Source organism: Aphelocoma coerulescens, chromosome 13, assembly GCF_041296385.1.
Source record: "Aphelocoma coerulescens isolate FSJ_1873_10779 chromosome 13, UR_Acoe_1.0, whole genome shotgun sequence".
Lineage (NCBI taxonomy): Eukaryota > Metazoa > Chordata > Aves > Passeriformes > Corvidae > Aphelocoma > Aphelocoma coerulescens.
In genome coordinates, this window is record NC_091027.1 from 7,829,914 (window position 1) to 7,843,307 (window position 13,394).

The 13,394-nt window shown below is 43.7% G+C and overlaps 1 long non-coding RNA gene across 2 annotated transcripts in view; it reads left to right on the forward strand.

Moving 5' to 3' along the window:
• LOC138118357 (uncharacterized) overlaps nucleotides 1-5,394 on the forward strand; it is a 30,733-nt gene extending 25,339 nt beyond the window's left edge. For both annotated transcript variants that reach the window (XR_011155102.1, XR_011155103.1), the window contains one exon: nucleotides 1,848-5,394. This is a non-coding gene — a long non-coding RNA (uncharacterized lncRNA). The remainder of the gene's footprint in view (nucleotides 1-1,847) is intronic.
• The last annotated feature ends 8,000 nt before the right edge of the window (nucleotides 5,395-13,394 follow it).

A 13,394-nucleotide genomic window follows, 5' to 3' on the forward strand; every position in this document is an offset into this window, starting at 1 on the left:
AATGACTGCAGCAGTGCTCTGTTAAATGCTCACTGCCACAGGGGAAGAGATGCTGTGGCTGCTAAATTTGGGGTGGATTAAAACTCCCTCGTAGTGTAGGGCAGAGTATTTTCATTTGGAGTTTGGAGTCCATCCAAAACAGAAATGCAGAAATAGAGAACAAGCTGTGATTCTGACAACTGCTCAATCCTGTCCTTCCATCCCTTCTCCCTGTACAAAAAAAACAACACAAGTTTTGGTCTCAAGCCCTTGGTCTTGCTTTTCTTTTTGGCTGAGCACTCATTTCAGGTAAATGTTGCCACCAAGTTCTATTTCTTGAAAACCCAAAGGTCACAGATTCGTTTTAGGTGATTGTTTTCTTCATTGCAGGCTTCAGGGTTTATATGAGGGGCCAGGATATACTTGATGGGTTTTTTAGTTACAAAAATGCCTTAAATAATGTCTTTTACAGCCTCATAATCTTTATTTGTTGTTGGTCTTTTCTAATACCTTTTAGGATTTATTAGCTGCGTATATAGAAAACACCCTAAAATCTGATAAACTGTAATACTTTTACTCAGGCTGTTGAGTTGATTGCAGCTTATGAGACTTCGTGACATCTTAAGTACTTCATTGAAGCTACAGCTATAAGATGATTATTGTTAGGTTATTTGCATTAAATATAACAGTAGCCACAAGGGTTTAAAACTGTTGCATACATTAGAAAAGGGGATAAAATATATTGATTATGCTGGAATTTATTCACAGTTCTTTAAGACTGCACTATGCCCAGATGAACTGGGAAAATGCTGATCTTGCTGATAAGAAGCTGAGCTCCCATCAGTTCTGCACTAACAGAATCAGGCTCAGAAATAGCCTGAGATGGGGCAGTCAAAATACCACTTAAGCTGCTGCTGATGTCTCTCTTACCTAAGTGGGGTGTGGGCTCCAAATTCAAAGAAGTAGAGGGAAATATAGCACTGATTTCCTCAAACTGATTCCCAAATGACCAAGAAGTCATGGGGGATTGGGTGTTTCCCCCAGTAAATTTCATGGTTTGCTCTTTGAGATATGTGACATTCCCTGTAGAAGAGCTGTATGAATTGAATGCTCTAAAACCTTTAAGATCAGCAAAAAATTGGCCAGCACGTATGGGAACTTGAGTCCTGTCACTAACTTTGAACAGGCAGTGTAAGATCTCAGGGATAAATGAGAAGGCTTAAGGGAAATGTGGTGTTTAAGAACTTTACTGCTTACATTCTGTAGCACTGATTTTGATTGATAGCTCTCTAATACTGGAAACATCATATCCAGATCAGAGGGAGCTCCACACACGAGCTACACAGAGACCCCAGAGCTCACTCTAAGGGGCACAATCATAAAATAATTTGTGTGATTGTAAAAAGTAGGATGGTAGAAATGGGAAAAGGGGCAAAGGTGTTAAAAATGCAGGTATGGATTCTTTTAGCTCTGTTTCAGTGAGGCTCAGCTGTGGTGCCTGCTGTCTGTTCAGAGGGTCAGTCTGGGTTGTTAACCTGGGACTTTGCATGGAGTTGCATCTGGGGTGCTGAAAATCATGATGTGGTACAGATGGAGCCACTCCTTTGTGTGCCATGACACAATTTCCCTGGCCCAGAAGGACCATCCAAGGCTGAGAGGTCATTTGACTCCCAGGGATGTACAGACTGTAACTTTGCCATCTACAAGTGCTCTGTCACCCTGAAAAATCAGCCCTGTGCCTGGCATGAGATGTGAATTCCCCCTTTGTACCAGCTGGTGCAATGCAAGGCTCAGGACTGTTCTAACTGGAGAGATCTGGGAAGGTGGCAATAGCAGTTGAAGCTTTATCAGTTTTTTTACACTTGCAGGTAAAGGAATCGTAGACTCTGTGACCTTGAACTGAACACGACCACCCTCTTTACAGGCTCAGCATAAGCCTTATCAGGACCACGTGAAAAAAGCATTATCACCTTTTGGAACTGAGTGGGCTGAGGGCTGTGATCCTGAGGTGTCCTGCAAGCCAAATCCAGCTCTGCTTTCCCTGGCCACAGCCAGCCCAACTCCCAAGAGATTAACGAGCCAAATTCTGATCTCAGTTATATTTGTGGACTTGTCCCATATCCATCCTATATAAATCAGTCTTACCCTCTTCAGGAAAGCCAGCTGGGTTTTGGTCCCAATTAAGTCAATGGGAATGCTGCCATTGACTGCAGTGGGTTTGGGTTTCATTTGGGGTTGAGAGCTTTCAGTCTCATTTAACTGTTTCCTACTGGAAAAGGCAGTATTGTCCCAAAGCTGAAATAAATATTTGGCATCCTCTAAGCCAGGCAGCTCTCACGTAAAGGTGCATTGCATTTCCCATAAAAACTGCTTCAATATTTGGTTGGCCAGGATTCTTCCCTTTCATGCTGAATCAAGAGCTCTAATAAGCATGATGACAAAATATGAGGAATTCTATGTAATTATGGCAACGGCACCACCTGCCTCTAATTAAGCTGCCAAAACATTTGGTCTAAAATGATGCAATGAATAAAAAAAAAAAATTATATCCAATATTTTGGCAATGTAACAAGAAGCTGGCTTTCCTCACATAATTAGCTTTAACAAAGTGTTGTTAATCTGATTTTTGATTAATAGACTATTTAATCTTATAGCAGGCTGACAAGACTCTGATCTGCCTCTGGTTTAAGTTGTTGCCACCAAAAAGGCTAAGATTTGTAAGAGTTTTAAGAGATATACTTGTATAAGAAACATTAAATTTCCTTATTATTTTCATTGTTCTACATGAGAGCCCCAAAGGTTACATTCTCTGAATTCACTGAACTTTTAAGCCTTTCATTAAATTGGAAGCCAGAGGAAAAGCTCTTTTTTTTTTTTTCCTCTTCCTAATTCCTTGTACAGAGAAGTCACTGGTATGACTAATTGGGGGGAGGAGGGGTGCCCAGAAACCTGACAAGCTCTGCACATTTTAGAGCTGCTGGTCGGCTGGCAGAAAGTATCAGCTTTGTGGACTGCTGTGATGCCCTGGGGTGTTTGGTGGCTAATGGTCTCCCCCTGGAAGTGCTTCTCCGGTTGGATTTAGTGACAATGAGGAGGGGAATATAATGTGTAACAACAGCAAAGCAGCCCAACCGCTTTTCCAGGACTTGTGTGGCTATTTGGGTTTCAGAGCTGTTAATGTAACCTGGCATGTTAAATCAGACATGATCAACACTGTAAAAGAGCCAAGCATACCAACAGTACAGATGGGTGGCAGATAATGAAAGCAGCCATGGCTGAGCAGTGTAAAACTGCTGATCAAACCACGTTAATATGTGGGTCTTATAATTCTGGAAATCAGCATTCAAATACACCAGGATGCAAACAGGTAACTGTGTATTCACTGTAGGTGCCATCTATTAAAAACATATTTTTAGCAGCTTGCTTGTGTCTTGCCCTGAGTGCCTTAAATGCATGATTTTTCCAGTGTCTTGAGCTCCCTGTAACAATTGGTGGCTCCATGAAGTGGGTGTAAATAGTTTCTGCCAGCCACAGTTCGATGTCTGTTGTCTCACCCTGTTGAGTTTCTTTCCCATAGCAGTGTCTGGGCTGGATTATTTACTCCCACTCCAGCTGCAAAGTCTTGATGGGCTTTAAAATTCAGAGGAGTTTCAAGAAAATCCGAGAACTTGACAGCTCTGGGCTATTTGTAAAGACAACTGTTAATTCAAAAGATTTGTTTCAATTTTCTCATCCTAAAGTAATGATAATGGCACTGTTCTTGTATCTGGTATATTGCTGGGCCAGTGCTGAGATTTAGGCATTTGAGAAAAGGTTTTCTGGTGCAGTTCCCTGCTCTGACAGCAGAGATTTGATGATATGAGTGATACTCCCTTTGGAGGTCAGACAGCCTTTTTCTCACATCCCCTTCAGAGCTGGGTGCAGAAGTCCATTTGTTATCTCCAGGCTGCCTTTGTGCCAGCAGTAGGTTGGTTTCGTAGCAAACCTTAACAGATTTGCTAAATACAAACTGAGTTCAGGTGGTATCCTGACCCACAGGCATGAAGCTGCAGTGTGAAACCACCTCCAGATTCCACCTCCTGCCAAGCACTGGAGATGTGGAGCAACCTCAGTGAATGCTTCCTGTACAGCTGCTGATAAGGGAGGACAATGAGGGCCAAAGGTCTCACTGAATGCTGATAGAGTGTGTGAACCAAAACCCCAGCAGGGTGAGTGTCCCCCACGATGTGCTAAGGCAGCAGGAATTTGAGGTTACTCACTGTTCACTGGCACACCAGACGATTGTAAAATCCAGGATCTCCATTAATTCCCAAATCTTGCTAATAGACTGCCCTGCTCCTCCCAAACAACAGCAACAGCCCTTAGGTGACCACCTCACCTCTATTACACATTGGACTGGCAGATTAAATGCTTATGGCTTTTTTTTTCCCCTCCACTCTCTATCTTATTTATCAAATAAGTTTTCAGATGCAGATTTGGGAATACCCTGTGTTTACTTTTAAATGCACTTGGTAACATTTGTTTTCTTAAAAGCCTATCCAAGGACTGAACAAATGGGCTCCTGAGCCAGTCTACAGAAGGAGGTGGCTAGGGTCAGTTTAATATTTGCCATGAAAGAATACACACTGCTGAGTAAATACAGAGAGGAATTATATGTTATTTGACTAGCTGCTAATTACGGTGAGCTCTTCCTGACTGTGCTTCTTTTTTAAAAGATGAAAGTCAGATCCCTCAAAATTCTTGTATTGAGTTCCTTTGGAAAAAATGGTCTGGTAAATAAAACAAGTATTACTACTCTAGTTTGTATCATGCTTCTTTTGCATGCTAATCCGAAGTTCCCCTGAGATAATTTGACAAGAAGGCCATTAATGCAAATTTAAGCGTGACCTAGAAAGGACTTATTTTTCATGTACCACATTGATTCTCTGCTATTGTTATTTGTTCTTCTTTGTTTTAAAGTGCCTGGTGGTTTGGAGTTGCCTTTCCTTCTTTTTGTTCCTTTTTTTTCTTATGATTTTAGTAGCACAATGCAGAAGAAATACATTTCAAATAAAACGCTCAAGTCAGATATGAAAGTGCTGCACATAAAGAACAGAATTTATGTGGCAAACACTAGATACAGTTTGGGAAAACTGTTTTTGTAGGCAATTAATAAAAGTTGACTTTAATTTCTTTCATTTTACTGGAGAACTTGTGTGTAAATTTGTGTTATAGATACCTGAGCTTTCCCAGCAGGTGTGGTCTCAAAGCCCTTCATTGCCCAGCCCTGCCAACTGGCCAGCAGAATGAAGTAAATGCTAACAAACCAAAACTATTGCAGATGTAAGGATTAAACATTCACTTTTCTTCAATTGTTTGTTTCAGTAATTTCTAGGCATAACATAATTTTGGGGAACTCTAGCTCTGGCACTCATGTAAGTTATCTAATGCAGAAGAAAGCAAGGAATAGACCCTAACACTTGAGAATCTCAATGCTTCTGGATTTGCTTACACCTTGCAAGGAGTAAAGGGTCAGAGCTACCTGCTTCCCTTTAGCCCTTTACAGGTCAATTCAGGACTCTTGCTATTTTTATAATAGAATATATATGGAAATAAAGTATGTAATGTTTCCCAAGGGATCTCAAAGCTCCGTGCCATCTTCTTTCACTAAGGCCTTGAAAAATACACCATTGCTTATGGTCAGGAAAAGTAGATCTAGCTGGTTTCCAGATAAAATGTGGCTTGTTAGTCTGTCTCAGTCGGTGGGGTTTTCCTGCCTGGGACAGGTAGTGGCAGAAGGAGAACGTTTACATTCCCTATAGCTCCCAGCTGCGCTGGGAGGGCATTGCTGCTGCTGGCCCCGGGAACGCGCACACAACTCGCTCCCGGCTTAGTTAATATTTTTGCTTTCCAGGTCGATACATCTGCTTAATATTCGGCTGGAGAGAATGCAAAACACTTCCTCGTGTGGCGCAATGGGGACAGCGCTCAGTCCCGAGGCGGAGAGAAGTTCAGTGCCTCGGGGTTACGGGGTAATTGAAGCGAAGGCTGGCGGAGGTGCGAGCCCCGCTGGAGCCGCGGCCGTGCCGCCCCTGCCCTGCCCCGGGAGCGGAGCCAGGCAGCGACACACGCTGACACCGTGCCAGCTTCTGCTGCCGGAGAACGCATCCAGTGTCCAGCCCGCTTGACCCCCTGTCTGAGTAACTTGTTTTGCCATTTGTCACTGCCAAATGTTTCTTTATTCTGCCTCAGTCACTTGGTGTGCCACTCATTTGACTCCCTGCATAATTAACTTTGCCAGCCAATTGACTCGCTGTGTAATTATCTTTGCCAGTCACTTTGGTCTCTGCATATTAATCACGGTGTGTAATGGGCCTCGGGGCAGGCTGCAGCTCGGTGGGGCTGGCAGCAGGTGCTGGCCAGCCCTCGCACCCACCGGCGCTGCCTGGTGCAGGGAGAGAGCCCAAGGGCTGCCGGCACAGACGGGACCTGGCGGGGCTGGGCCGGCAGCAGGGCTGGGACAGCTGCAGAGACATGCTGCCACTTGCTGCTTGTCTCCCCTGACCCGAATTTAACTCCGCTTCCCAGCAGTGCCCCCCTCCAGCCCTGCCCCTCCTCATTTAATTGCTCTCATTTCGTATCTCATCCGTCCGCCTTTGTTGGCGTCCCTGACACACTTCCCCATATGCTTTATCGCACTCTGGTTGTGCAGCCTTAGCCCTTTGCTCCCCGAACAACCTGCAAGGCGCCCACAAATTCTTTGTTCAGTTTCAACTGGGGGGCCGTTTCAGCAGGATGCCTTGGAAAAATTATCTGACTTAGAGTGACAAGTGTGAAGAGCAGTTGCAGACAGTTTATACATCCTCCTTGGGGAAAATAAACCTGTTAGTGTGCTCCATATGCTACAAAGAAGTGGCTCTCGGCCACGCCGCTGAAACACTGGAGCCCTTCCTTGACTCTTTGTTTGCTTGTCTATTTGTCTTCAAAGCAGGAGCCCCTTACAGCAGACACTTCTTAAGCCCTGCGTACCAAATAGCTGCGGACTTTGTAAATAATGCAGATGAAAGTTTTGGATGTTGTGGGGAATAAATAACATAATGTCTAGATTAATCGCAGGATAAGGTCCTTTGGAAAACTATCTTGCCTGCCTACCTTTCAGAGAGGGCTGTTTTTATCCACTGGTACACGTTGCCTTTAAAATCTCTCTAGTCTGTGCTTTGTTCTGCCCTTTCTGTCCAACTTCAGTCTAGCCCCTGTATTGCTTGATTAAATTTTGTACAACTTCATTCCCTACTGGATATGCTTCAGCTCTAAAAACACAATTCAGCATCAAAACCAAAGGCTTCCAATCTAATTTTCCCAGACAACGTTTTCTAGTTTGCCTGGACTGACAAAAATCCATTTCTAGGATTTTGGCCTCTCTGCGTCATTTTGTATTGACTGGTTATTTTATAGTCCAGTTATCCTCCTTGCTTAGAGGATCTATAACAAATTCTTGTAAAGAGCTTTTTAAAATCCTCTCCCATTGCTCAAAGTTTTGCATCTGTATGTAAACAACAATGTTTCTCTCAAGTGTCAAGGAAGATAAATTCCCAAATGCATTTCTGAGATACAAAGGCACAGGCCCATACGGTGCAATCAAGAGTGGTGGTGTTATCTCACCTAATTTTAGTTGAGGTGGCTCCCCAACAGGAGCTTTCCAGCTGCTGGGTTAGTGTGGCTCTAACCTGAGTGCTTCAGCCCTGCTGTCCAGCTCTGTGTAGCCTTGCTCAGAGGTTTCTGATGGATCTGGACATGGTGCCCTGTGGGGTGAGTGATGTGAATGTTTTGCTCATGTCAAAAGGAGGAAAGTGTTCCCTCTCCTCCCAGCTTGTCTTTCAGTCTCCAGCCTTTACATTCCCTGACATGTTCCTCGGAGAGCCTGAATTATTGTTGGTAGTGGTTTTGTTTTGCAAGAGCAGAGTTCCTTGGCTGACTAATGCACAGACAAATCATCTGTCCTGCCTTGGTCTTCCCATAACTTCTGCATAACAAAAGGAAAGGGAGCGATCCCATCTCAGCTGTCCTGTGCTCTCACGCCTGTGTTTCAGTCTGGGGCAAGATAAAGGAACTTTGCTGGGAAGAGATCTGAAGTTCACAATCTGGAGTCTTTCTTCTGAGGCTTAGCAGGTTTTTTTCTTTTTCAGAAGAAAAAATGAGTTCATGTGTGAAGTATGACTGCTGTTTATTACTATTTTTTTTCCTGGAATGTCTCTCCTCTGCCTCTCCTGACAGCTTTGAGCTGCAATAAACCCACTCAGAACTGCACCAAGAGCCAGTTCTGACTGGTGCAGACAGCGAGGCTGCTGAAATTCAATTTCAGCACAGGAAGTGACATGACTGGAGCAAATTCCTCAGCTTGACATTTAAGAGCAAATATAACATCATTGGTGGTTTGACTGGGGCTGCTGTTGTTTTGGACTAGGCTTGGGTCAGTGGGAAACACAGTGACAGAGGGGACGTGCTAATGCAGCCTTGTTACCTGCTCAGGGACAATCTGGGGGACAAAGGCACAGCTTTGCATTTTCCCCAGGTCAGTCCCTGCCTTTATGGATGCACAAACTCAAGGCTCCGTGCACAAGGAACTCCAGCAGAAAGGAAGAAAGAAACCCAGTCCTGGCACCGAGCTCTGGCTAAAGATTAACCTTGCTGACTAATTGAATGCTGGGTATGAAAAATCTTTAAACAAATACACTAAAAACACAGGGCTGTATTTTTCCTCTCCACTGGCTGATGGAGGGCAGTGTTGCCACCTGTTTGGGCCAGCATTTTTAGATATTAAATAAACCTGGTCTCCTTCTGTGACACAGTACTGAGAAGTTAATTCAGCCCCATTAAAAGTCTACAGCACAAAGTGAGCCAATAACAGCTTTGAGTATGTCCTTAAAGCTATGTTTCACACCCACCCAGAACACAGAGATAACAGTGTTTACTATCGCTTTGTAACTCTGGATGACTAAATCAAAAAGTAATGAAATGCAGCTGCCTGCTGTGTTCCTCTTTTCTCTTTCATTTATTCATCTTTCTGTAAGAGAGCCCAGGGTCTGTGATCCCCTCCTCTGGGAAAAGCAGGAGTAGGTTCCCCTCTGGGGAAAGTCTGGCTGCTGCTGGGGAGATGTGGAGGCACAGAATGCTGCTCTTGAGGAATTTCTGCTGTGGTGACAGATTGGGCTTGGCTCAGGACTCTGAGTTTAGCCTCCTCACTGAACAATCCTGCCACCCTCCAAACTCAGTGCAAGATCTTTCTCTTTACCTGTATTGACAACAGATTGTCAGAGCGAGGGAGGAAAATGAGACAACAGTAGAGGAAGGAAACAGGGATGCTGTTGGAAATCATTGGCCTTTTAAGACCTTTTTAAGTCTCTCTATTATTGCAAAGATGAGCTTGTTATAAACTCCAGAATGGACAGACAGAGCCTGATGTGCAAGAGAATGGGCCTGAGACAGTTTTCTATTATCTGGGAGATTTCTGTCTTAATAGAAGCTTTCAGAGCCAGAATGAGAGCTGAGCTCTAAAATTATGCCCCCACAGGAACATAGTGTGTTCTGATGGAAAAAGCAAATAAATTGTGTTTTATGATATTGGACACACACAGTATTATTCTGCTGGTTCTCAAGTCACACAGACTCCATCACAGACATCGAGCCTAAATGTCTTCTGTGGCAAAAATCAAAATAACTTTCTGTTCTCACTGAGAAAATACTCACATGAGGCAGTGCCCAGTGAAGGTGGCTGCTGTGTTCATCTCACAAAACTCTTCAGAGAGTTTTTTTCTCTGCTGCTCAGCCCTTTCTATTCTTATGCACACATTTTTCTTTTAATTTTTCTTTTCACAGTATCTACATACTCAACCTGTAAGTGTGAAAATCAATGTTTACATAATTTGAACCAGTTAAAACTAATTAAAGCAAACTGTCACTTTCCAGGCTGGGCAGAAATGGAGAACAGTCCGTGCCCCAATGCACACCCACCCCTTCAGTGCCCTGCCTGTCACACAGCAGGATAAAATGGTAACAAATCAGAATGTCAACTTAGATGAAGTTCTGCTACCACACTGCTACTCTGTCCTGTGGTTTCAGCCATCAGAACAGAACTCCCTCCACATTCAAACCTGTGGTTTATGAAATAGATTTTGCACTTCCAGTCTTGCCACTACTTTATTTACTTTACTACTTTCTTTACTTGCCACTTGTGGGTGGTGCCTCCTTTGGGAATGCTGGCATAGCTTCCATTACTGGCTGCACTGTTTATCATAATTCCACATTATTTTATTTTCTGCCAATGGCAATCATATTATAGCAATGGATTATTTACCTCCTTTCAGCTTAAATATGATCTATATATTTCAGTCTAGCTTAATAGCTCTTACATTTACAGTGCATTTTTTGAAGATTTTAATCAGATGTATGCTCCAATAATTCCTACAAGATATATTTTTCTGCCAAAACTCAGAATTCAATAAAGAGGCTGCCTTCATGTTTTACAGGTTTTTAAAAGGAAAGAATCTCATGAACAATTTTTGGTGTTATACTTGCTTTTAATCTGCAATTAAGGGAATATAATTACTTTTCACCTTGTGTTCTGTTTGCTTTTTGCATTCCAGTTCTGTGCTTGGAGTATGAATCATGTTTTATTTCCTAGTTGGAAAGCAGGCATGGGTGTGCTGCTGATTCCATGTCTGGGCTGTATTTTTGGTAGAGGCACTCAGCTGCTACAAATCAACAAAGGAGTCACTGAAGCCAAGTTGGTTTAGATGAGCAAAGGATGTAACCTTTGATCTTCTGCAAGAAAAAGCCCTTGACCCTACTCCTTTGAAAAATCTAATTTCAAACAAAAAGTACATGACTGTCAATCAAACACATACTATTCTCTGGGTGAGGGTTTGCCCTTGCAGGCTTTTTGCCTCCTCCTAGGAATGCAGTCGGTAGAATTCAGATAAAAACCTGATAGCTGAGAAAGACCCTTCAGCAAAATGTTTGTCCAGCAGTGTTAGAACTTGCCCCTGGATGATGAGTTAGATCCACCTTTGTCATTCCCTCACAGCTTTCACGTAATTAGGCAGCGATTCCAGCACTTGTTGGAATTCACTGAGAATTTCCAGTCTGGATCTGCTCCTGCTGATGATAAGTTTGACACTGTTGGAGCAGAGTGGGCCTGGGCCCATCTCTCCCAGGTTACCTGCCTATCTTCTGTTCCCCTTTCCAAACCTCAGGCTGTCACTGATGCAATAACTCTGTAGGCTCAGCCGAGCTTTCCCTTGAACCTGCTCTGTAATTAACTCTGCTTTAGGTTCTTATCAGTAGATTAACTTACTGCAGAAACATTCTGCATTTCCATAGCTTCCACGCCACATAGGAACTTGGCCACAGCCTTGGCATTACTCAATATGTCAGCTGAAGTCTTAGAAGTTTTCCAGACCTTTTAATCTTTACTCCTCACATAATATTGTTCCCTTCAAATAGATGTCATCCCACCCACAGACACTTTGCCTCGTGGGGATCTAAATCAAGCTGGGTTGAGTAAAGACCCATTTCACACATGGAGGAAAACACAAGAAAGAGAAGGCCTCTAAATATAAACCTCGATTTAGGAGGACAATAAAGCCCTTGCTTAAATCCATTCCTGTTGTAATTATTGGTGTTATGAGAGCTATAGAAACTACAGCCCTATTTGTACTTGATGTTGTACGAATATATAATGAGGAGGAAGTGGTGTGCCCTGAAAGTCTGCCTGGCACTGTAAGGATGAAGGCAACAGGGAGATCCAAGCAACAGACGGGAGTACGGGAAAGTTGACAAAACCTTCATCTACAGAGGGATTCACTGGCCAAAACAAATTACCTGTTGAACAGCACTGTGATCTCTGTGGGTATTGTGGCATATCCTCAGCCCTAAGCATGCATTTAAGGCTAATTGAAGAAATTGAAGTTTAGCATGTGCTTCAGTGCTCTGCTGAATCAGGGCCATAAAAAAGACTGTGTGATATCAGTGACATTCCTCAGCAGCTCCCAAATTGGGGACGTTGTGTCCAGCCAGGACAACTGAAGCCCCTTTCTGTGCTGTGATTTTCAACTCTGATTAAACCATCTCAATATACATTCCCAAGGCCACTGATGTAATAGATTCCCTCCAGAGAAAAAACTGCGCAAAGCAACGCTGCCAGGAAATGGGAGCCCTCACACTTAGTGCCTGTATTTATTGTAAATATCCTGACTGAAGTCTTTTGTGTGGCAGTTTGAGAAGCAGCTTGTTGTTGTCACCCTCTTCAACTGCACCATTGTCCAAGTCTGAAAAGAAATTGGGATCTCATCTGTGGTGAAAAAAAATCCATCCTAGAAAAGGAGATGAAATACAGTAAAGACAAAAATAGCCTGAAAACGGGTTTTCAGTGGGAATGTAAGTTTCCTGGAGTTCTTGTCAAAATAATCTTCATCAACAAAGAGCTCTTAAATGCTATGGGATTTTCAGCTTTTTTTTCTGTAATAGTAGATTCAACACATGAATGTGGTGGTGCTCTCCCTGACCGTATGGTCACAACATGACCTCCTTGCTGCAAACAAACTCAGCAGCTTGGCAGCCTTCTGTGCAAGGGGGCAGCTCACCTCACCCTTAGTCAGTTCCCAGAAGCAGCAAAATTGAAGGAGAGTTTTGCAGCTGAGGTGGATAAAACCCTTGAGTGCTTGTGCTGGGCACTCCACCATGGTCATACCACAGGCTCAAGAGCTCTTCTGCTGGAATCAACAAGCCCCTTGTCTCAGTACTCCAAATGTGCAAGGCTCCTGCATGCATTAAAGCAGCTAAAATTTAGACAAAAGAAGCAGCTGGGTTTTTGGCATACTAATAGTATTAAATGTCATTATACCGTTAAACATCAAAGAAACCGAGCTTGGACCAGAGCTCTCCCCTGCAGAAACCAGTTGGTGACTGCAGGCTACGGCATCTGGGCAGGCCAGCACTAACCAGAGAGGTACATCTGCTGGCTGTGCCTGGCTGGGAGTCCTCAGCCACAGAACCAGCATCCACAGCTGCTTTCCAGCTACTGCTGAAACTTGTGGGCTTTCCCACAGCCCTGACCACTCGCCAGATCCTCGTTAAGGTGTCAGAGCTAAAGACAAGGAATGTCAGGTAAAATGTGGGGCAAGGATAGGGCTTAGTCACCACGAAGTGCTCCAGACTTTGACCCTGGGGGCACGTGGGGACACTGCTCCTGGGATGATAACTGCTGTGGTGGCTGTGGACAGCCACACCGCCCTGTGGCTGCTGACAGGCCTCACCTGGTAAAAATTATCACAATTAACAAAAGAGCACAGCTATTTACTAAAATAGAGAGGGGAATGTCTCAGTGAAACCACACAGCTCACTGGGTGTGCCTTTCTATTTATAATAAATCCCTGAGT